At 43.3% G+C, this 22014-nt stretch overlaps 1 protein-coding gene across 4 annotated transcripts in view; it reads left to right on the top strand.

Annotated features, from left to right (window-relative positions):
- The first annotated feature begins 582 nt into the window (after positions 1-582).
- The window catches only part of TBL1XR1 (TBL1X/Y related 1), a 235457-nt gene continuing 214025 nt past the window's right edge, over positions 583-22014 (top strand). For 2 of the 4 annotated variants that reach the window (XM_048504873.1, XM_048504875.1), the window contains exon 1: positions 584-1066. The gene's annotated coding sequence lies outside the window, so the exon portion shown is untranslated. Of the gene's footprint in view, positions 1067-1603; positions 1667-22014 lie in introns of all 4 variants that reach the window. The other 2 variants (XM_048504874.1, XM_048504876.1) reach the window with 2 other exon arrangements.

Genomic DNA, 22014 nt, shown 5'->3' on the forward strand with positions numbered 1-22014 from the left:
TCATTAAAAGAGATACAATATATAATCATTGAAAAAAGGGAGGGGACCTTCTTTTCAAAACACAGGCCCAAAACGCCCCCCCCCCCCTCCAAGCAGGTTGGGAGTTTGGGCTTCCAAAAACTCCCCACCCACCCCAATTTTATTTCATTTGCAGCCTCCGACCCGTTTGGGTAGGACTACAAACGCAACCCAAACGAGGGGATGGCAAGAACACCCTAAACCCCAAGACGGTTTAAAAATATGAAAGAAATCTGGCGACAGCTTTTCAGCCAGAAAATAACTTATGTAAACTGTGTGTATGTGTTTTGTGCAGGGGGGGGGGGGCGGCTGTTCTCTCAATTCCACAGGCGACCCCCCCTCCCCTCCCCTCCCCAGCTTTCCCCCGCCTCGCTGCAAGCAGGCTGGGTCTGTTTTTCTGCAGGGAAGCAGAAGCAGGCCTGCTTCCCTTCCCTTCCCCTCCCCCTCCCGGGTCTGTAGCTGCGAGTGCGTGCCTCTCCCTTTCTTCCTCTCGCGGCTCATTTCTGGCTGGCCGGCCACCTTCCTCTCCCCGGCGCTGAGTGTGTCTGAGAGCCGCTTGGGCTCTTTTCCTTAGTAACAGCTTTCACATTCTGCCTCAATTCCTCCTCAATCTAAATCACACACACACACACACAACACTGGGAGATTGCTTTTTTTTTTTCCTTTTCCGCCTCCTCCCTCCCGGGGACTTAATCTGCAATCTCTCCCCCACCCCCTCCCAGCCACCTTTCCACCCCCCCCCCCTTTTTGAAATCCCCACCCCCACCAACACACAGGCTCGGGATATAATTGAATATCATTGCATTCTTGGGTGGCTATTAACGATCGGTGGTGTTTGGTGTTTTTGTTTTTAAAACCCTCGTTTTGTTTATTTGCCATTTGGCAAATAAACATATGCACCGAAAAAGAGGAAGGAAGGCAGAAGAAGGTGCATTTCTAGCCGTGGTGGGGGCTCTTCTCTCCCCCTTCTTTCCCCTCCTCTCTTTTGCCTCCATTGCAAAAATAAAAAAGAGAGGGGGGTGGGAACTGACTGCTTGTCCATTGCAAGGTAAGAAATCAAAAGAGTGTTTTTCTTTTTGATCTAAATAGCTGTGTTTGCAACCGGAATGGTCTTTTGGGCGTGCATTATTTTCGCGGGGGGGGGGGGAAGGCTTTGAAGGTTGGGGGGAAGAGCTCCCGGGTGGGGGAGGGCGCTCGTGTTTGCAGCCGGTTAGAGGCGGGCGAGTGGGGGATGGGCGGAAGTGTAACATGCATTTTTCAACTTGGCCCTATTTTTCCCCACCCCCTCCTTGGAAACTGGTGTCTTTTAACTTCCAATTCCCTCCCCCTCCCCGATCGCTTCTTGTCTCCTGCGCGGGGCTGCTTTGATTCTCCCCCACCCCCCCCCACCCCCCCGCCTCGGATTTTGGAAGGTAAAAATAAAAGGAATTTTTTGCAAATAAATCCAAGCGAGCGACCATTGCGAAGCCACCCGGTTTATCCGCCTATTTTTAGACGGTTTTGTGCAAAGACGAAGAGTTGCAGTTGGTTGAGATACATATTTTTGTTCCCTTTTCTGGTGCATTTTTTTTCCTCTTCTTCGAAGAAATCTACACTGGCAGAAAAGATCGACCCTCCCCCCTCCTCCTTCTGGAAGTGTGGCTTTTAGGTCAGTGGGGTTTTCTTTCGGTGGGGGAAGTTTTGCTTGGTGGGCTTGTGTTTTAATGCATGTTTGCAAGGAGCGGCGGGGGAAGGAAAGCAATGTGCTTGGAGCTGAACTCATGCTGGGGGATGGGACGGCTGCACTTTAGTGCCGTGTGTGTGCGTGTGTGTTTTATTTTTTGCAAAACATACTAATGTTCTGAGTTTTTGCCCTTTGGAAGATAACAATGCTGCAATTGTTTTTGCATAGTTTGGGGGTCGCCGGCTTTGCTTGCAAAAAGGAAGGTCGAAATGTGGGGTGTGGATGCGTGTCGGGGGAGGCGAGTCAGCTTTGGGAAATTGTCCAGGGGCGAAAGTTGTTCCGGACCACCTCTTGGTGAAGTTGTGGGCCTTGTGAAACGAAGCAGGGTGACTTGGGTCTGCTTTTAAGTTCGAAAGAGGCCTCCGTTTTGCAAGTCGGCCTTTTCTTGCCAATTTCTGAAAGGTGTTCGCTGTGGGAGGAAGGGAAAAAACCACACACACACACACACATACACACACACACAACCACCCAGAAATGGACGACACTGTGTACAGATTGCGTGTTGTTGCTCTATAAACTTGGGGTCGAAGGGTCTAGTTTGCATAATGAATCCACCAAGGATAATAATAATAATGTAATAATTCTGCTATGATGTGGAGGCCAAGGGTAAATTAAAGATGGCTCGGATGAACGGAATGTCAGGCGACTTTTGAAGGGAAACAGGGCCCAAAACAGACGCCTCAGTTGTGGGGTTTTTCTTTGGGGCCATGAAAGCTTCTCAGGAATATCAAACGTTTGATCAGTAGACTGGGACCGAAAATAACATTTTCCCCCCTCTCCAAAGAGTGTCCCTGAATCGCCTGTCCTGTGGAGTTCCCTGCCTGGGCCTCACTTCCTCCTCCTGTTGTGTAAATGAAGGCCTAACTGGTTTTGATAAGCCTCCTTTTGCCATTGTAGGCAGAAAAATTAAAAGAAAGGTTTGTAACGTGAACAGTTCAGTCTTTTTGGCATGCCTGTGCCAGCTAATCTGTTTTTTCCCCTGTATTTTTGTCTTTCGCCTTGGGTCTCTTGCAATAAACGCTCGGGAATCCCATCGAGCACGTGGTGAGGGATACACTCTTCCGCCGGAGTTGCGTGGTATATGTCTCATTCACGGAGTCCAAAAAATGCAAAATGTTGGCTTGGTGGCCTCCAGAGAAGAGGTGTTTTTTCCCCATTTCGTGTTTTGTTGTGGTTTTTAAGTTAGGCCCAATGCTGGTGGTGTTCCTGTTGTGCGCTTTTCTAAACGTCCTGTCGTACTCTTTCCAAAGATATCAGTGTGGAGCTTTGGTCTGGGTGTGTGTTACAGATATGACCGTGAAAATGAATGCACAGAAATTCCTTTTGATCCACAATTGTATAAAATGCTTTTGGGTATCCTGACGGGTTGTATATGTCCGTGAGAGTGATTACGTGAATGGGGGTTGGCTGTGGGGGGTATCATGAGAAATGGTTGGTGGGTTGCATCTTGGTTGCCTTGGTGGGTTCGCCTCTTGCGGAGCTTGTAAGGTTTTTGTGGGGTTGGACTTGGCATAGTTGCAGGCGGAGGTTATATTACTCCTGTGTTCTGAATGCTTTCTTCTGCTCAGTTGGTGCTGTGAACTATTACATAATAGGAATGGTCATGGTACTCAGTGTCATGTGGGCATATTGATGGCTACATTTCCATTACAGTTAACCTTTATGAATGGGTTACACTGTTAATTGAATTTAAAGCTCTAGTGTATATGTATGTGGGGACAATTTTGATTCTTGTACTTCATTTCATTACAGTGAAAACAAAACCATGTTGAATCAGGAGATCCATCTTGCCCCTTCTCTCCATTGTAAGGTAATGAGTTGGGTAAGATGGCTTATTTGTAGCCAGACCCTTTTCAAAAGCCTTGGTGACCACTGGTTTTGTATTTAGATGGCTAGGGCCTAAGGAATCCTATGGAGCAGCATGGTAAGCTGCAGTACTGTCATCCAAGCTCTGCTCGTGACCTAAGTTCGATCCCAGTGGAAGTCGGTTTCAGATAGCTGGCTCAAGGTTGACTCAGCCTTCCATCTTCCAAGGTTGGTAAAATGTGTACCCAGCTTGCTGGGGGTAAAGCGTAGATGACTGGAGAAGGCAGTGGCAAACCACCCCATAAACATAGTCTGCCTAGTAAACATTGTGATAGGACGTCATGGCACGGGTCAGTAATAACCCAGTGTTTGTTTGTTTATTTATTTATTATTGGGTTTTGTATACTGCCCTAGGGCTCTGGGCGGTGCACAACAACTTTATTTGCGCAGGGACTACCTTTATTTGTTACTTTTAGAGCCTAAGGAGAGAGATTACTCTTTCCCTTTAATGCTAGAATCCACGACCACCCAACAGAGATGATTTGGCACTAGATTTAGGATTGTCAAAAGGAAGGGCTTGTAAACACAGGCGTAATTAACTCAGTGCAGTTCACTACCACAAGGTATAGTAGTGTGTGATGTAGTGATGGTTAGAGTGATAGACTAGGAACTGGAAAGCACAGGTTTGAATTCCCATTCAGCCATGGGAGTTTGCTGGGTGACCTCAGGTCAGTTCCCGACTCTCAGTCTAACTAACTCAAGAAGTTTGTTGTGAGGATAAAATGGAGGAAAGAAGAATGATGAAAGCCACTTTGGGGGGAAAGATGGGGTTTAAATGATGGACTTGCGTAGTCTGGATTAGGTACTTTTGTATACGTTCTCAATGGTGTGGATTTGGAGAGCTTTAAAAAAAATTAGGCAAATTCACAGTGAGTTTAAGCTACTAGTATTGTTGTCAGGCCTTGACCTGGATGGCAGTGAGATCTCGGGAGGTAAGCAGAGTCGGCAATACCAGGGTTGTTACGCAGAGGAAGGCAATGGCAAACTATCTCTGTTAGTCTCTTGCCTTGAAAACCCTATTAGGTTGCCATAAATTTGTTGTGAGTTGACAGCATTTCACACACACATGGTTGTCAGTCAACTGGTGGAAACGGGTGGGAGGCTTGGGGGATGGATTGTAAAACCGTAGAGTTCCAGTGGAATTTTAGAGTATCACCCTGCTGCCTCACATTTTTGCTGGAAGTGATATTGTGGTGTTGTAGCTTCTGCTATTCTCCTGCCCTCCCACTGGCCTAAGGATCAGGGCTCAATTGCAGCAAGGTGGAAAGTCTCCCGCTATGGATGGAAACCTGGCAGCCCTAACTGTTAGTGACCCTGGGCCGGACTGTGAACCTGTCTTACCACATAGGGTTGTTCTGAGGATGTAGTGGAGTGGAGAACTGTTTTTACCACAGTGGAGGGAAGGAGGGATAAAAATATATCAGACAAAATAACAGCTAAATGGCACCTCCATGTCTGAAGGCCATAAAGCTACTGGCAATGCACTGGCTGTGAATTTGTAGAGGCTTTTGGTTGAGACATATGGTTGACCACCATTGGTGTGGTCTGCCATGTAAAGTATTATATTTTGAAAGACCTTGGTGAAGAACAGCTTATCACCACTAGTATTTTTTATATTACTTTGATTCCCTCCCTGTTATAATTTTTTGTCCTTTTCAGTACGTTCCAGCTGTTTGTCATTGGCCTCACAGTACCTGAGATCAGTTATTCCTAATTAACTTCATCAGTTCTAGGAGTGTGAGGTTGTTCTCATGGAAAAAAAATTGAAGGGTATGCATGGTATTCTGCCTAGGGAAGCTCATGGCAGGCCTCCCTAATAATTATGATAATCACCTGGGAAGTATTTAGTTGATGGAGGTGAGGTGGGACTTGCTTTGGTGGTCTTGTGTGAATTTCCTTTTGTTCTTTTGCTCTGAGGAGTGTCTTCAGGCCTGATATAAAATATGCGTTTGAAGGTGAGCACTGAGCTTACGGGGGGGGGGGGGGGGGGGGGGGAATAGAATCACTCACAGGATTGGGTATGTTATGTGGGTTTCTTGAGCCTGAAAAGAGCAATTGTTTTACAAACCAGCAGATTCTTCCGTGTGGTGGCAAAGATGAATGGTTGGATCATTGCTTTGAAGTTCCAAGTCATTGTTATGTAAGTGCAAAGCGTTATAAAATGTTGCTTCTGGCTTTGTAGTCATTCTGGTATTGTATGAGGTGATAGTTGGCGGAAAGCAGTAGCAAACCGTGCCTAAGAGAATTGGGTAAAAGTTCAAAACTATAGGGCTGTGTTTTTTTTTTTTAAATAAGTAAAATGAAATAATTTATTTGTGCCTTTTGGAGATTCAACGCAGCATAATTCCCATTCTGGCTTTGACTGTGGCAAACTCAAATGATTTTTTTAAATTACTTGAAACTTTTTTCCTAGCTTTGACCAATACAATCCTCCACGGTAGATTGGTGATGGTGGGGAAGCTACAACCATCTTTTACGGTAAACAAAGCAAAAATGGAATACAAAGCAAAAACATCCGGTGGTTATTTTATTTATTTGCAACGTTTTTATTCTGCCTTTCCACTCAAACGAGGTCCTTAATGTGGTGAACATTAAAACATTTCAGTGTTAACAAGAGCATTTAAAATAAAGTATATGTAAAATAGTTCAATATGGACACACGTAACCAGGTTGGAGGGCCAATAACAGACATTGGGGGGTATGCTGAACCTCGTAGCAGAAGACAACTATAGAGGGAGACCGACAAATCTCCCTATTGGGGGGAGGGGAGTTGGAAATTTTCGGCGTCAAGATGTGGAACACTGTTTCTCAGGTTGCCACCCATCCAGTCTCTGATGGCAGGGGCATCTGAATCAGGGCTTCCAAAGATGACTGGAGTGGATGGATCCTTAAGGTATGCTGTCTGCAAGCTGTAAGCAGTGGTGGCGAACTTATGGCACTCCAGATGTTCATGGATTACAATTCCCCTCAGCCCCTGCCAGCGTGGCCAATTGGCCATGTTGGCAGGGGCTGAGGGGAATTATAGTCCATGAACATCTGGAGTGCCATAGGTTCACCACCACGGGTATAGAGCTTTAAAAGTACTTGAATTGACCAGTACCTTGAATTGGCCTGGATGCACATTCAGGGCCCACTGCAGACGAAACAAGACTGGAGCAGTATGATCCCCATGACCTCCAATCAACATTCAGGTCACAGTATTCGGTAACAGCTGTAGCTTCCAGACAGTCTTCAAGGGCAGCCCCATGCCACTCATCCACTTAGCCACAGTCCTGTACCAGATCCCACAGAGAAATACTATGCATATAATACTTCTGGATCCGTATCATGCCTTGGCCACGAATTTTACTGCGACTGTAATCCTGAGCATTTGGAAGAAAATTTGATTGAAATCAGTGTGACTTAATTCTTGAGCAAGCATAATAAAGTGCAGCTTGTAGATGTCCTTTAGGCTAAACATTTTCTCTCAGCTTCTAATTCTGCTACCTCCTGTGGGATGATAATATTAACTTACTATTACTGTGGTAATTTAATTTATTTATTTTAAAGAAATGTTTGTACCTTGCATTCTTCTCTTCTCTATAAAGAGCCCAATATATTTTATATAAAAATATGTAACATAAACATATATACCATATTACATTTTTTTAAAAAAATTGAACTGCTACACTATGTTCAACATAAATAATTATTAGTTATTCTAAATACCTCCCATCTTCTGCTGGAATGTACTGTATCAAGAGAGAGAAGGAACTGTTCTTAAGACTAGACTTGCAAATTTTTCTGAAACGCTTCCTATTCTACATATATAAAAGAGTAGCTATTTTTAGAGCTGTTGGCTTAAGTCAGATCCTGGGAATAGATGCTGTTCGAGAGGACGGAGTTATGATACGTTTGACTCCCATGAATGGCCCCAGAGTGCAGTCCCAAAAACCTGACGTAGTGGGTTCAGCTAAGCGTAGGTGTCAAACTCACTGCCCTCCAGATGTTGTGGACTACAGTTCCCATCATCTCCTGCCAGCATCATGCCACCACTGAGCTAGGGAATCCCCAAAGTTGTAGAAATTCTGAGAATTGGGGGGGGGGGACACACAGTGAAATAGCTTACAAGTGCTGAGATCTTGTGCAGATACCTTGTACCCTCTTTGCAAGCCATTTTTGATTGTCTAGGCCAGGGGTCTGCAACCTGTGGCTCTCCAGATGTTCATGGACTACAAATCCCATCAGCCCCTGCCAGCATGGCCAATTGTAGTCCATGAACATCTGGAGAGCCGCAGGTTGCAGACCCCTGGTGTAGGCAGCCATGAAAAGCCACACTAATATTGCATGTGGTAACCTGAAATGGCCGCTGGGATCTTGTAAACTACTGCACAAGATTTCATCCGTGTTAGGGTTGGAGGAGTGTAGAGACAGGGCAGACAGGAAAATCAGGGGTTTGAACTGTGAGTGGGCGGGGAGTGGAAAAACGACGTGAAAGAGTGATGGATGGAAAATCTCTTTCTCCACAAATCCCATTGGGTTCCTTGCTTTTGAACTCCCATTTTTTTAATGAGCTCTTGCAGTCTGTCCATAATGAGACTCTCAGAGGTTTCCTGAGTTTGAAAGGTGTGTGTGCAGTTATTCACTGTACCCCCAAAACGGTTTGTGTGCTTAGGCTAATGCAGAATTCAGCTGTTAACTTCTTAACTGGCAGTAGTTGTTAGCTTAGAGACCTGCTTGGCTATTTGCAGGGTTATCAGGAAGCTGCTGGGCTGATGACATAGGCTCTAAGACTTTGCATAGCTTGGCTATAGAGCTATTAAGACCTGAGTAAGGTGGGGGATTCCCTTCTCTGAGTTCCCATTGGCACTCCAAATGAAAACAACAACAACCCAACAATAACCTAACAGCACTGCTGGTATGATGTAACCTGGAAGTGACATCACAGCGCTGGTGCCGTTGCCTCTACTGTCATTCCAGTTGCCGGGATTCGGCTTGACAACCCTACTTGGGCCTAGTGTGATCAAGGTGTACCTCCTTTATGTTCTTTCCCAGGCATTGTGATCAGATGGAGGTTTTTCTTTAGGTATCTTGCTTTTCTGAGATTAGGTGTTAAGCCACAAGACATGATTTTCTCAGCCATGGCACGACAGCAGAAGAATGGCTCCCCGAAAGATGTCCACCTGGCTGGCTTGTAGCTGCGTAGATATGAGGATTTAACTGTCCTGTTCCCTAATGTTTTCAATAGTTAATGTAGCTGGATTTTTTTTCACCATAATATTTTAAATGATACTTAACTGGTTACGTTGTTCTTTTCCTGTCACCTGGTTGCTTGCAGAGAAATAATTCATAAACGTGAGAAATAATACTTTTAATTGCCTGGAGGCGAAAACGTAAAGTCAGGGTGTAGACGTAAATAACTTCACATAATCAGGCGGAACAGCAAGACCCTGATCTGAAAGAACTGCTCTAGTAAAATGTGAAAAAGCCAGTATTCCCCATGATCCATCCGGCATATATCTAAATGTGAAGATTTCACCCCAAAAAATGAAAGTTGTACCTTGTGGAACCGTAACACTGGCTATTTCCTTCCAAGGGCTTTGCTTTTGTGCAAGATTCAGTATCTCTATCCCCTTTCAGCTGTATAGAAAGGTCATGATATGTGAAATAGCTTCACTGTAATGAGGAATGCTTGTGCAAAAATTGTCGCACACAAGGACAAGAAGAAGAGAAGAAGAAGAAGAAGAGTTGGATTTATATTCCCCCTTTCTCTCCTATAGGAGACTCAAAGGGGCTTACAAACTCCTTACCCTTCCCCCCTCACAACAAACACCCTGTGAGGTAGGTGGGGATGAGAGAGCTCCAAAGAACTGTGACTAGCCCAAGGTCACCCAGCTGGCATGTGTTGGAGTGTACAAGTGAATCTGAATTCCCCAGATAAGCCTCCACAGCTCAGGCGGCAGAGCGGGGAATCAAACCCGGTTCCTCCAGATTAGAGTATACCTGCTCTTAACCACTACGCCACTGCTGCTCCTTATTGTGTAAGTAAGTTGTACAGGTGATAGTTTCTCGGTGACTTCTGTCCACTTTAGATTGTCTGATTTTTGTTTTCTGGCCTTATTGTCAAGCAGATAACAGTATTTTTTGCAAAAATGCAGACTTGCGGTGTAACGCAGGAATATTTTTGCTTGCCTTGCTATGAAGTGAGTTGACAGTGACATGGGGTGGAATATTTTCTTAGGCTACATTTTTCTCTGAGAAATTTTCTGCTCCTCATGTGTAAATATAGTCTGTTTATACTTGTCAGAACTGTCGTGCTTCAAGTCATTCATGTTAGATTGGCTAAATGTGGGATATGGAAACAAGGACAGATCCCAGTGCTTGTATGTGCCCCAGATGTGTACATGGTGTATTTGCCTTCACTTGCTGACATTATTTAAATAATTTATTTAAATTTGCATTAGAAATTCAAAATTTTCAGGAAGATCCTCCTCAGAAGTAATTTGAAGATTTGGACATGTGGTAAAATGGCTGATCATGTGTAAATTTTATTTACCTCAGATGCTCTGCAGAACTTGAGGCTTACTCAGGCGTCTTCATTGAGCTCTCTGAGTAACTGAATATTATTCAAATGTTATCAAGATGGTGACCTCAACTGAAAACTTGCAGAATGTTAAACACACGGACCTCATAACAAAGCAAGCAAGCAAGCAAACAAACAAAAACTTCCGTTAACCTGTTGTATTTGGCAAGGTTTGGCATTTTAATTTCTTAGTTTATCTTCAAATGGAATTATGTATCCTTGTCTCAGTCAAGAAAGAAAAATATAAAGAATGTGCAGGGGAGGACACAACGTAAGAAGAACATTGCTGGAAAACAGAGAACAAACAGGGCGTATTTACTTACTGAATAGACAAAATAAATATTTGGAAAATTTCTATGCCCATAGAACTTTCCTGAAGGTGCTTGTAAAATAAAACAGAATTTAAAAAATCAAATATGGTAACAATTATTAAAACCCACTGTTTAAAACACAAGAGTGTAAGAAATGACGCTGCTTAAAATAGGTCTTGAACATACTGAAGGTAAAAGCGGACTATAAAATCATGTTAAAAAGATCAACCCTTTAGTTAAAAGAAATGTAAACAGAAATGTTTTGACCAGGTGACTAAAGAAAAAAAGGAATGTACATGCTCCGTGGGGCTTAAAGGGAATGGCATTTCACAGGTAAGGTGCCACCGCTAATAAAGCCTTGTATCTCATTTCTACCCTCCTCATCTCTGAAAGTGGAGGCATAGAGATTAGGGCTTTTAAGGAATATGCTGACAGTCTGGCTATGGGAGAAGGCGATCCTTTGAGGGCTCTGGCATCAAGCCATTTAAGGCTTTAATGGTTGGAATCAGCACTACAAATTGTTCTCGGAAACAAATGGGCAGATTTTTCTACAAATGTGTAGATATTTCTTCACTGGGGTGATATAACCCTTCTATCTTGCCCTAGCAGCAGCCTGGCCACTACATTCTGAATGAGCTGTAGTTTCTGGACTGTTCTTAATTCACCCCCACATGGAACGTATTACTGAAACATAACTTGGATGTAATCATACCACTGATCACTGTGGCCAAGTTGTCGTGTGAATCCCTGACAGAGTCTGGTTGTGGGAGTGACAGACTGGGGGTGGAAGTGGGTGGGCTAGAAAGTTCTTCATCCGAAAGTCGGCCAGATTGCAACTTGCTTTATGCAGAGGGAGCTCCTTTTGAGTCTGGGATATATCGAGGCTGTTGGCATTTAGAAGAAACCCCACCAATCGAATCTACAATTTTGCTTGGGAGGCTTACGTCAGGTGGTGTAGGAGAAAACAGAAAGGACCTTTGCTTTCCTCAGCCCAGTCCATCCTGGAGTTTCCGCTGCAGGGTTTCAAGTCTGATTTACAAATGGCCCCTTTTAGAAGACAGTTGGCTGCAATCGTCATTCCTTAGACTGATGGCTGGGTGACCACAAAACATCTGTATATTCAGAGATTCCTGAAGGGTTCCCTAGCCCAGAATTGACCTCCTATTCATAGTTTCTCCACCTGGATGTTATACCCAGTGCTGATGGCTTTGACGAAACTTTGAACAGTAATCAACTGTAATCTATCTACATAAAAATACTAGAAGGAAACATCACAAGAAAGAATGGAAGTTAATAGTTGCCTGCAATATTAGGATAATATTAGGAGAACGGCAGACCAGGATAGTAAAGGAGGAAAAAATGAAGAAATGGGAGGCCATGATGTCATCTTGTGCTCAGAAAAGAACATAAGAACTAGCCTGCTGGATCAGACCAGAGTCCATCTAGTCCAGCACTCTGCTACTCACTGTGGCCCGCCAGTGGCCCACCAGAGTCCATCTAGTCCAGCACTCTGCTACTCGCAGTGGCCCACCAGAAGGACCTTTCACAAGTCTTGCATGATACAATTACTTTAAATGGATATTATTTAGTTTGTTATTCCATGGAAGAACCTGCCCGGGGGGGGGGGGGGGGGATCCTTGGTTTGCCATGTTGTTCGTGTAACGGCAAACCTAATGACTTCCTGGCTCATTGGAAGGCTATATGAGTGGAACACAAATATGATAAATGCAGTCTGTGTAGAATATCTGGATTTGGTAGTAATTACTGTTAAAATGGACAAGTTTGCTATATGTGAATTGATCTGGATTTTCTTGTTGTTGTTTTTTTAATATGCAAGAATGGTGTGTTGTCGGATGTAACCTTGACGACAAAAAAGCAGTACATTGACCTGGAGTTGAAATACCATTTCTCCTTAAATCAACAAATTTCTTGGTTGTGTGTGTGTCTTGGTTCTATTTTCTGTATATTTAGAAAAGAGGAATGCCCTGGCTTATTCACGGCTGGAAAGCCAGCCTTGTTTGTTTCTTAGTAGCATAAGGTCTTCTAATGCAAACATCTGTGTGCAGGTACTTTATCCCCCCCCCCCCCCCAGTACCATTGGAAAAAATCTTTATACTCTGCATTCTGAGCAAACCTGCCTTAACAGCAGTTCAACGCTCAGTTTTCACGTTTCTTCATGGGTACATTTAAACTGTTCTTCTTGTGAGTTGCCTGTAGTTATGAACTAGTTCTGTTAATTGGTTGCTGTGAGTTTTCCGGGCTGTGTGGCTGTGGTCTGGTAGATCTTTTAAGGTTCTGTTAATGTTCACCTGGTACCCACTTCTCCATTGGGAGGTGGATTGTAGCATTCTGCTCCATAATCCATTCTGGAAGGAAGGGTGCCTATTGAGCGCACTGCAGAAGTCACACTTCATGATTTTCAGGGATGCGAAATCGATGATTTATTTATGGTTGGAAGATACAGCAGTTCTTCTGAACATCTTGTGGAACTGTGTTAAATGCGTAATGTTAAATACGCATTCCTGGAACCATGCCTTTAAATCTTCTCAACCGTGAATGATAATTGGCTAAAAATATTCCTTATGGAAAGAAATGCCCTTCAGAGCTTTCCATTTCCTTGCTTTACTTTGCTGTAATTTGGGTTTATGTCCTTCTTTACCCCTGCCAAAGGCTGGACTCAGGGCAGCTCACATATAAACAATATACAGTATGGTAAAAATGAGCCCAGTATCAACTAAACCCCAACACTTAGCATAGAATTTTAAAAACTTTGGCGCCAATAAGTTTCTAATGGGGGGAGATAACAAAAGGAATGTAGTAGGGAATCTACTGAGCTAAAAAACTGAACCCCCCCCCCCCCCCGGCCTGATCCATTCAGTAAAAAAGAGAGGAATAAGAAGGGAATATGTTTAGTTCCTATTAATTTCATCCTGTCCTGGATATATCTTACCAGCCACATATTTTGTTCAGCAAGGAGCCGCATGGGCCCCTTCCGTACATGCAGAATAGTGCACGTTCAATCCACTTTCATTGCACTTTGCAGCTGGATTTCACTGTGCGGAATAGCAAAATCTACTTGCAAACAATTGTGAAAGTGGATTGAATGTGCATTATTTTGCATGTGCAGAGGCTTTGCAGTCTCTGGCAGGTAGTGAAAACAGAAGGTTCGTTGGGTTCTTAGTGTGCTGCACATGGTTGGTGGGCCGCATTTTGCTTTGTGGGTCACGGGTTGTGCAGTTCTGATTTATCCATTTAACTGGCCAAATAGTCTGGATTTTCACTCCCCCAAATTGGCCTCGGGAGTCCTGCTCTAAGGCGGAACCTCTAATTACTGTTTTGGGGCTTTAAAAACACTAAGTACACCACTGATTTTCTGGAACTGCCAACTCCGAGAGATGGTTGCTTTCTGGGATGTCAGAAAATTAAAAGAACATAACAACGTGATATTCTCTTCATTTCGCAAAGTCAGGCTTTTAACCTTGGGGCCCATTTATACATACAAAAACGTGTATTTTTTTCCCTCCTCCATCTTTGCCGTTCTCTGGAGGAAAAAATACTCACGCTTTGCAGCAGCTTTGCAGTTGTGTGATTTGCTTTTTGGTACAGTTATCTGAACAGTATTTTTTTAAATAGCGCTTTTATTTGGAAAACTTGAGCGAGGCCTGGTAGTCAGCATGTAGTCAGCATCTGTGCCTAAGTGCTCTTCGATGAACTTTTGTTCAAACTGTAAGTCTTTCCAGGAAGTCGTGCTTGTAAAAGAATGCGCCGTGGCTCTGTGGCTTGACATTTTTGCATTTAAATCTGTTGTGATTTTTTTTCCTGTTGAGCAAAGTGGGTTGCGGTAGATGTCTAGCAGGAATATGTAGGCTAATATCTCTTCACTCTTTTAAAAGCTCAGTGTCATCCCCTCCCCCTGAATTTTATATATGTAAAAGGATGGACTTATGTGGGCAGAGACCTCTCCAACTGAGAGCGAAAGTACATGTTGTCTAGGTCACAGGTGTCAAACTCATGGCCCTCCAGATGTTATTGACTACAGTTCCCATCATCCCCTGCCAGCTTGATGCTGGCAGGGGATGACAGGAACTGTAGTCCATAACATCTGGAGGGCCGGGAGTTTGACACCTATGGTCTAGGTCCGTGGTGGCGAACCTTTGGCACTCCAGATGTTATGGACTACTATTCCCATCAGCCCTTGCCAGCCACCACTGCCAGCCACCACTGGTCTAGGTAGACATGCGTTCGTTGATCATTTTGATGTTGGGTTGTATTTGCAGGGGGAGATCTAAGTTGACAGACTCTTCTTCCTCAGCAGAGCTTCTTTCCATTATCAGGACTGACTGAAGGGAAGTGGGGGAAAACAGGACTGTGGGGGACAGCAAAAATGTATTCCTCCCCATAATTTTCCTCTGTAGATGTTTCCATTGTATCACCATGATAGCAGACACGTGGGCTTGGGAACCATGCATTTGCCTTGTAATATATAGCCCAGCCCTTAAAGAAAATAAACGTTTGGGCATTTCCATAAGACAGTGTTGGCGAACCTTTTTGAGACCAAGTGCCCAAACTGCAACCCAAACCCCATTATTTATCGCAAAGTGCCAACCCGGCAATTTAACCTGAATGCTGAGGTTTTAGTTTAGAAAAAAACAGCTGGCTCCCTCTTCCTCCACCCCCACCTGCGCAAGCAGGGGCCAGCCTGCTCTAGTCTCCAGCAACTCCCACGCGTACCACTCTGTGCCTCTCTAGCATCTCTGCCTCCTCTGCCGCCCCCCCCCCCCCCAGGCAGCAGCCACCCGGAGCACAGGCACCAGGCCCACCAGCCGAGTCCTTCCTGCTCACCGTGGTGTGCACATGTCGTGCTCAGTGGCACAGGCCCACCTAGATGTATGTGGGGGGGGGGTGTGATTTTCCGTCCCCCACATGACAAACTCTGTCTGTGAGTGCCCACAGAGAGGACTCCGAGTGCCACCTGTGGCACCCGTGCCATAGGTTCACCATCACTGCCATAAGATAACTGCAGCTGCATTGTTATAAGTTGATTTGGCCCCCTAAAGCTGTGTTAGTCTTTCTAAACAACTCCAGCAAAGCAGTGGCCTTTTAAATGGCATCACATGGAGGCAAGTAATAGAAGAAGAAGAGTTTGGCTTTATGCTCTGAGGAGGACAATGGGGAAATTCAGCTGACTGAACAATCTCTTTGATTCTTTAATAGCAAAGATTGCCAATATCTCCTGGCGAAAACAATGGCAGCTCTAGATATTAAGTGCTCACAATCAAGGGAATAACAGTTCAAACCTGATACCAGGTTTACTCATACTGGTGATATCATTTTTTCCCCCAAATATTCTACCGACTGAGAAGGTTTTTCCATTCCCAGTTTTTTAATCAGCTCAAGAAGTAATGGACTAAACCAACTTTGAACCACCAGATCCCCAGGTTTGTTAACGAATTATATCCTCTTCCTGCTTGTACTAACGACCTGTTACAAGTTCCGTTGATAGGTATTTATTCAGTACTAGCGGGGCCTGGCCACGCGTTGCTGTGGCTTATTGTGGTGAAATGGGAAAGGGACAGTAGCAACAAATCAATTGCAGAGGCCAGCAGTACGTGCTCATGTGTATGAGAGTGGTGTGTTGTGTGGTAGTAGTGGGTGAGGCACAGAGAGTGAGAGGTACCTGCGTGTGTGTGTGTGTGGGGGGGAGAACCCCACCTGACGTCTCAGACAGCAATGTGTGTATGTGTTTCACGTCCACGGAGTTATTGGGCTGTCTTCATGTACTTTTTTTTTTCTTTTTCTACTGCTCATATCTGGCCATCCGGAGCTGGTAACATCTCCATAAGGGCATGAACATTCTAAGGGTGACAGTTACACACAGGCAGCTTCATGCCCTGGTGCACCAGGAAAAAGATGTTTTACCTGGCTCAGGTGTGTTGTCTGACAGCGGGAGGTACGTAAGAACACAGTCGGGGGAATGAGTAAGTGTCTGGGAAATTTTCAGAGTGTTTGGGCCAGCAGGTGTGGGGTTATTCTTGAAGCAACAAACGCATGGTTCCATTTATATATATATAGATTCTCCACTGTCCCCAAAAGAAATGGGGGCTGGAGAGCAATATTGGACTTAAAATACCTGAACAGGTTTGTGAAGCTTCATCATTTTTGGATGGAGATCCTCAGGTCCATCTCAGAGGCTCTGTTACCTGAAATATTCTTGACTTCAGTTGATCCAATACCTGCACATACCCATATTTCAAGGCCATCATAGATTCCTTGAGCTTTGTGTCCTGGATCTACAACATACAGCCTAACCCTTTGGGCTATGTACTGATCCATACGTCTTCACAAAGATTCTAGTCAACATGGTGGCACTTCTTCACTAGGAGGACGTATTACTCCGTCCCTATCTAGACAATATCCTGAAGTGACCCTTGCTTTGGCAGACGATTGTCTGCACAGAATGGACCATTCATTGCCTGTCTCCAACAACATACCGGTAGCGACAACATACCGGTAGCATGCTGAAGAGGATGAGTACAATCCCCCAAAATTGTGGACATTGCTTGGGAAGATCCCACAAGATGTCCTCTACCTCAGGAAGAGAATGACTATTGTTACTCATCATGAAGGGTCCTTCTCTCCTGAGGACAAGAGAACATTTTTGCCCTCCCTATTCTCATCCCCTTTTGATTTGACGTTCTCGTAAGATACACTTTTTTCAGGCAGCTGCTTGTAGTTTTTCAGTGTCCACTCCTGTTTTCTCAAGTTTATCCATATTCTTTACATATGTTCTCTGCTCTGAGTTACTTTGAGCTGAAGGTCTGAATGTTGCTGCTTGGAAGGACCAAAACTGAAGAGTTGGGTCGTTTCCGAAGGAGACAGGAAGAAGAAAAAGTTGATTTCCTGCTTCCTTGGCTAAGTGTTGGGAAACATACACAAGATGTCCTCTCGACTTCAGGGGAGAAGGATCCATCATGGCGAGTACCAATGGTAGTTTTTTTTAAAACTGGAAGTGAAATTATGCTGAAGCCAGCATTGCAGGGGTTTTTCTGTGTCCACTGTTACCCTAGTGGGAATGGGTGGAGGGTTTCTTGTTTTGACTAGGACAGTGGTTCTCAACCTTCCTAATGCCGCGACCCTTTAATACAGTTCCTCATTTTGTGGTGACCCCCAACCCTAACATTTATCCATTTTACAGATGGAGAACACTGATGCAGAGAGTCTTAGGCGACCCACGTGAAAGGGTCGTTCGACTCCCAAAGGGGTCCCGACCCCCAAGTTGAGAACCACTGCACTAGGATCTTGGCAGCTCTGGGTGCGGTCAGGGACTGCTTCTGTGTATTACTACATCATACAAAAGCTCCTGTGCCATAAGGAATTTACCTTATTCATTGAAACATTCTGGCAACCTGATATCACATATTTCTGCAGATTTTGACACAGCGAGCCACTCGAGCTTTAACCAGCAGCTTTCCAACAAAAAGCAAATTGTGGAAGATGACAGGTCAGGTGTCCTAAGCCGTTAACTTTGTCATGGTTGGGTGAGTCCTACATTTAATCCTGCTCGTGTCCCTGACAATTTGGTACCTGCACAGAACTGCCAAATGGACTAGCTTCTGCACCATGTGTCATAGAATGTGCACACGTGTCACAGAACTGAGGCGCATGAGAACTTTGGGACTGTCTATGTTACCCATTAGTGAATTCAGGTTGGGAGGAAATTGATAATGGAGGTGCTACAGAGTTGTGGGTGCAGATCCTGAGCTCTACTCTGGAAGATAACTCGGTTTAAATTTCAGCTCCACAGTGAACAGTCACTGGCCTTGGACACACCCACTCACTCTTAACCTGCACTCTGTCATGTGTGGATAATGTAGTGACCTACTTTTATAGCATTAATGTGCATGTGAAGTGCTCTGAGCACTTGAGGAAAAAAACATATAAATACTGATAATTGCTGCTGGAGTGTTATGAGTACCTTAATGCTGTTCTCGCGCTTAAAAATTTACTATTCGGGAAATGGTTGTTTTTCACTCTGAACTGAAGTACCACAATTTTCCCTGAACTGATCCCTCTCTTTAAGGAATGTATTTAACAGTGATGCAATCGTCTCTTCACTTAGGTTTTACATCCGGTCATGTTGCTGGGGGTGGGATGGGCCAATCCAAGTCTTTGGTGAGTTCGGATTAGATTCTGATTTGACAGGATATTTAAGATTGCATCGTTCTGATGGTGGTCTTTGCAAGAGTGAGACACTTTCCCTTTGTGTTTGTTTATTTTTTTAAAAAAATGAATGCAGAAACGAGTGTTTAAGCTGTTGCTGTTGTGAGAAACTAGTCGCATGTAAGGATTTCTTTCTCTTGGCGGTGGAAACTTGTCTGTGCATCAAAAGATGTGCTCAGCCAGTTCAGTAGTACGGGTAGCTTTTGTGATGGAGTGGAAGCTTTATTCTGTGTACCATTTCACTTTCTGGATCCAAAGTTATTTGACTTTTTTTTAAATAAACCAATTTATTAAGCATTAAAAAGAAATACAATGTTACAAGTCCAGTTATATTGTTACATTATAGTCAAGAAGAAACAAAGTTACAAGTCAAATTAAAAGAAGAGTAAAAAGGATAGAATGAGACAAAATGAGAAATACAAATATCTACATCTTAGTAAGCTTATTTCCTTAATATCTCCTATGTATCTTGTTTCTCATAGTTAACCAATTAAGGAGGGGGAAAAATGACCGAGAAAGGAGAAGAAATAAAGATATGACTGTGTAGTCCATTGCATCCTTTTATACTTCTTTCTCAGTTCTTTCCACCAGTGAATGTCGCCGCTCAGATTATGTTACTTACACAGGGTAGTATCTACATGTACATATATCCTATATCCTACCAATGCATATATCCTTTATATAAACAATACTTAAGAAATAACCATACTTCTTATTATAATAAGTCCTCATTAGTGAATGTAAACTATAATAGCTATGAATACATCTAGCTTCTATTTTATTAAATTTAAATTACATTTATATTATACTCCGCAGGTAGTAACATCTGAAATTGGAAACGATGCAATGTAGATAGCAGATAAATTCATAAGTTAGTCCTTTAGTTGTTTGACTTATTTTAAGCCTAGTTTTTTTTCAAAGAGTCACTACCATTTGAATTCTGTTAAAAAATAAATAAAACTTGATTTTAATCATGCTTAGGTTTGATCTGGTTTGGCTGCATGCTGTCACAAACCCCAGACTTGCTCATTGAAGGAATCAATACTTCGAAAGCAGAATTCTCATTTATTGATGGCAAGTGTAGAAAAGCTATTGACGTATATTGTCAGAACTGAATTGGCATCTATTTAGTGGTCCGCTGAAGGGATTGATTTAGATCTAGAGTTGAATTTTCTGAACCAGCTAAGTAGTTGCCATAACAATTAAATTCTGGTTTCTTGGCCTTTAAATAGATCCTTACATGAACCAGAGACTTTGGTTTGGATCCTTCCTAAGTCTTGCTTCCATTTGCACAGTGTAGCAGCAGCTGTCATATGCTGTGGAGCATGTTCCTTCTAGATTTGTTAATAGCATATTTACTCGTGCAAAATCATAAGTTTTCAGTGAGCCAAAAAGCAGATAGGGCTGGAGGAAAGTCCTTCACAGTGGAAGACGGTCCCTGTGATGAATTAAAATAGAAAGGAAAGCTTCAGCCATAATTCAAAACTTTTTTCTTTCCGCCCTAATTCCCCAAATCTTCTGAGTTGGGCAAGTTATGTTTATTGCAAATCTCAAAGACATGGGGTTGCAGACCCTCTACAAATTCTGTGTGGAAGTTAATTCTAACTGTTGCCAGCGTGGGATCAACGTATTTGCTGACTGTCTTCAGTTGCTGGACCTGTTTTGTAGGCATTCTTGTCACCTGACCCTTGGACTACTTTTGACTGTGCCTTTTGGAATATGTAACCGAACTCTGGGCCAAGATCTTGGACTGACTTTGTCTTTCATTATGTCACTGGACTCTGGGCTGTGACCTGAGAACCCCTGTCGTGAGACCCTGCGGTTACTGAGATTTGTCTCCCACCTGGAGGCCAGACACCTGCTTAGCTTCTGAGATCTGACAAAATTGGGCTGGCCTGGTACATCCAGATCAGGGCAACAGAGATCCTTAGCTTCCATTAGTCAAAATAGTATGGGATGGTAGTTTCTAGAGATAATGAAGGCTAGCATGGTCCAATTCTCTTCTTTCTTAGCACGGTGAGGTCGAGGACATCTCACATGGGATTTCCTTTCCTCTATTGCCAAGAGGCAGGAACTTAATGTTCCTCACTTCCTGTGTCTGCCCCCCGTCTCCAGTTGTCTCAGTTTAGTTCTTGCCTCTTGTAGAGATTCTTGCAGAGATGGATAAGCATGCAAGCCATTTTATTATTGTAGATGTAGGATTTAATAAACCTGTTCATATTTATGTTCATATGTAAATTATTTTAATAAAGCTTTTTTTTAAAGCCTGCTTTTCCAAACTTGCTTTTATTCGTAAGAAATAATTGATGTCTACTATTCTGAATGACCGCCATTACGGTTCATAAGTATTTGTGTCTACGGAGAATGTAGCGTGTGGGCAGTTTGGATGAGGACCCACAGTGTGAAACACAATAAGTGCTTTTCTGAGAAACATCGAACTTCAAAATATGTAATTGTATGGAAGAAGGGCCTTCAAGAAAAATCCAGGCCGCATTCCAAGCCATCAGCATAAGTATGAGAAGGACAAGGACGGAAGTTTGAATGTGAACGATTGCGTCTGAGGGCCCTTTCTGTTCTTTACGAGGCATTTTACGGCACTTAGAACAAGGCAATACAGATTTTAGCACCTCTAGAGTGATTTTATCTATCCTGTATGAGGTTATCCTCTAAAAATCCTGCAAAAAACAAAAACTTACATGTAATGCATTTGAGGTACATTTCTACTCCAGGCCAAATTCCAATATATCTTGAGGTTTTTTCAAAAAAGTCTACAGAACTGGAGGGTTTTTTTTGGGGGGGGGGGTGTGGCAGCGGCAGAAATGGTTTTGTTTCACAGAAGAAAAACCCACAGAACTAAAAAGCACACTTGAACATGATGCTGAATGTTCCTTTTGTATAGATTTATCCCTCCCCCATAGCACTGAATAATTCACACCCGCATGGTTTCTTTACAAGGCTATATATTTATTGTTTGGAACAGTGAAAACTAAGATACTGATCCTGAGATGCTAGACAGCTAACATAAAATTTTAAAGGAAAGCATATTTTGTACCTTGGAGTATTTTTCTCTGTTGTGGTCAGTATTTTCTAGGCTGTCAGGAAGGGTCCTCAGAATGTCATGAGAAAGGATTGCATCTGTCCAAAACCCTTAAAATGGACCAAAATTTTATTAATTCCTGCGGCATATTTTTACCCTAATTTTTAAATCAAGGATTAGAACTTCAGGCTAATGAACAGCTCAGGAGGTGATAATTGAGAAAGGAATGGGATTGTAATCTGTTGAAATATTTATTTTATGTATTGTCTTCCTGTAT

Source organism: Sphaerodactylus townsendi, linkage group LG08, assembly GCF_021028975.2.
Source record: "Sphaerodactylus townsendi isolate TG3544 linkage group LG08, MPM_Stown_v2.3, whole genome shotgun sequence".
Taxonomy (NCBI): domain Eukaryota; kingdom Metazoa; phylum Chordata; class Lepidosauria; order Squamata; family Sphaerodactylidae; genus Sphaerodactylus; species Sphaerodactylus townsendi.